The sequence below is a fragment of the Mixophyes fleayi genome, chromosome 5 (assembly GCF_038048845.1).
Source record: "Mixophyes fleayi isolate aMixFle1 chromosome 5, aMixFle1.hap1, whole genome shotgun sequence".
Lineage (NCBI taxonomy): Eukaryota > Metazoa > Chordata > Amphibia > Anura > Limnodynastidae > Mixophyes > Mixophyes fleayi.
In genome coordinates this window covers 54,350,823-54,354,105 of record NC_134406.1, presented here as the reverse complement: position 1 = coordinate 54,354,105, position 3,283 = coordinate 54,350,823, and positions in this window count along the sequence as shown.

Below are 3,283 nucleotides of genomic sequence, written 5' to 3'. Positions count from 1 at the left end.
AAATAGATCAATTATTTCTTATCTGTTTTCAATGCTCTATGTTTCTGTGCTAACATTTTAAAAATAAAGATATGAGCTGTTTATAGCATTTTATTACATATAATATAAGTTCATCTAATTTATTGTTTTGAGAAACACTGTATACATTTATTTTATCACTGAACTGGTCTTGCCATATTATTTATATATCATGTAAATTGTGTCAAAATAATACCAACAGATTTATAATTTGTTTATAGCAAATAATTTAGATTGTAGAGTAGTAAAATACCTTTAAATAGCTATATCTTATAACATTTTACTAAATTATTTTCCTGTAACATAATGCTATATACCACAAATTAAATACTATTACTGTTGCTTATTTAATGTAACTATCATTTTAAATAATATTTGAAAACATGTCTCAGACTGTCCAAATTATAATATATACTGTAATATTCTTTTTTTAATGGATGACATGTTTGGTGGATCATTTTACTCCATTAAAGCAATTATGTAGAGTATATTTTACTAGTTTAGTTGTAAACACCCCCCCACCCAAATAAAACAATCTAATATACAAGCATTTTTTCTTCTCTAATTCCGAGTGTATAATCAAACCCGAATTTGATCTTGTATGAAAATGTATCATTTTCCAACTGGTTTATCTTATTCTTCAATATTTAGTCACTTCATATTTCTTTTACTTATAACAAGAATAAAAATCACAGCTTCAAAGGCCAGACCACATGTGTTACAAATCAACAAGTCACCTTTGAAGTACACAGCAGCAATGTAAGGGGCTATGCGTATTCTATCTATCTATCTATCTATCTATCTATCTATCTATCTATCTATCTATCTATCTTTTTGGGGTCTATTTATTAAAATATGATAAGGCTAATTTTATATCACCACATATTGCCGCAATAGAAAATCACCTATCACTGCAATTTACTATTAAAATGTAAAGCAGAATTCAAAGTCCAGACCTTCATTTACACTTAGTGAACAAAAAAAATTGTAAAAGAATAGATGCAAATATATAAAAAATAATAATATATCAATAAATATTGACAATTAAACAAAAAGTCATTGACTTTCTTCTGTTTTTGCCATCACTGTTAATTTCCATGCAAAGAATGGGGAAGCTATTGCTGCTAAAGCCAAGCAAATCTTAATTTTAGCCACAGAAAAGACTTTTCGCCCTTTAATAAATAGACCCCTCTCTTTCTCACAGTATCTCTCTGTTTGTCTTTCTCTCTCTCGTTTTCTCTCCGTCTCTTGCTCACTGTATCTCTCTCTCTCTCTCTCTCTCTCTCTCTCTCTCATTATAAGAAAAGAATGAAAGGAAAGTGGTGGGAATATTTATGAACACCTGTAGCTTTTTTTATTTGCTATTTATTTAAATGCACAATCCAGGCAACACAACAGAAAAGAAGTGATTTGTACTTGAAAGACATCTCAGACTGCGTGTAAATATATAAATCCTAATCTCGGCCAGCAGAACGCCTGGGGTTGTGCTGCATGCCTGCGTTCCTGCCACTGCACATACATAAAAGGCGTATTTAAACTGCAGCTATGACATATAACAAACCTTCTGTGTGTCAGACATTGAATCGCACTATGTCATGCTTTGCAGGTGTACATATTCTGATCAGTGTGAGATGCCATGTGGTACCGTAATATTATGTAGCACCTCCAACAATTTTGCTGGGGTCATTGATGTCTAGAAAGCACAGACATTTTTTTCCTATTTATTATAACATTTATGGTGTGCTTTTTATTTCAAAGGATGTTATGAAATGTGTTTTATTATCAACTGCAGGGTTAATTGTATTGCATGAGTTATTGCCTGTTGTATTCTCCTCTCCTCCGCAGTAATCTCCTGTCTCTCACATCTGGATTCCAGAACGTGAATATATGACTTTCCCAACAATCATATTGTTCAGTTTATAGCACGTATAGATAGCATGACACTGTGGTAGGAAATATTTGCTTTAACTTGCTTTCTTGCAATGGCAGTGTTCACTGGTGTACGTATAAAGACATCAAATTATATTCCTATACAATGCACAACAACTGCACTGTTACGGTGCATATATGTCTACGTTTTTACATTTTTGTAAATTGCATTAAAAAAATATATTCTATAGGTCTGTGTAGGAAACACTGAGATAATCATTTCTCGCCAGGGATAGTTTTAGGTTTATATTGAATAAATACAATAAATATGCAGTTCTTTTATTTCAAGAAAAAAACATGTTCTGCTTTTGAAGACAAATGTGGTTTGCATTTAATGTCTGAGAAATAGATTCCTACTCTTGACATGAAGCATCATCAGTATGGCTCACATAAGACTGCAAGACATAAAGATAAATAATCAGTCTTTTCATTTTATATTCTTTCCCCATTGGTGTTGATTGATCTTCTCCTGTTTTGTACTTGCTTACATCCTGCTTGCATTTTATTTATTCTATATTTATTCTATGGAAACAAACAATTCTTGTCTTCTGTCTTTACCGTATCGTAAAATGATGTCAACAAACTTTATAGCTAGTATTTCACAATCCCGTTTAGCATGGCTCTGTAATGATTTCAGGGGTGGCCTATATATGTTATAAATTGTTGCTTGGATACAGAATTTTATATAAAAACATTATGCAATGGGTTTTGGGAATTCTTTTTTTTATAATCTGAAAATTAAGAGCATCAAAAGCATAACAACAGAATATCCCACATATGTTATGATTATACCAAACAGAATGAAACACTATAACATGAAGCCAAGCATGATAAGTTTTCCTTGTAAATTTGATAGTGGGGCAGCAAGGAGGCACGTGAATTAGGTGTAGGAAGGGTGTCGGATGAGAAGGGAGGGGAAATTGAGGATGATCACGAGGTTGGAGACCAGCTAGGGGGGGAGGGGGTTTGTTTGACCAGTATTATAGCCATAATATGGAGAGCAAGAGGCAGGGGTCCATCTTACAAACTGAGCAAGGGTTGGTTATGAAAGGAGGTTCAAGGGGCATATACTTTATGAACGGAGGCAGAGGACTTTATCAGAATACTTGTGATGTATTCCACTTGGAACATATTCCAGATATGATTGTAGACCATCGTAATGGTAGGGGGTTTTCCCCATGAGGCCACTTAGGCTTGGTGCTTATGAACATGCTTGGGGAAGTCTGCGATCGGCAGTGGGAGCAAAATAGATTCACGTTAGTATCATTAAATTAATAACATTAGAAACAAGGGAAAAAACTTCCTCCCAGTAGCGGATCTAGAGGGTGACGATTGT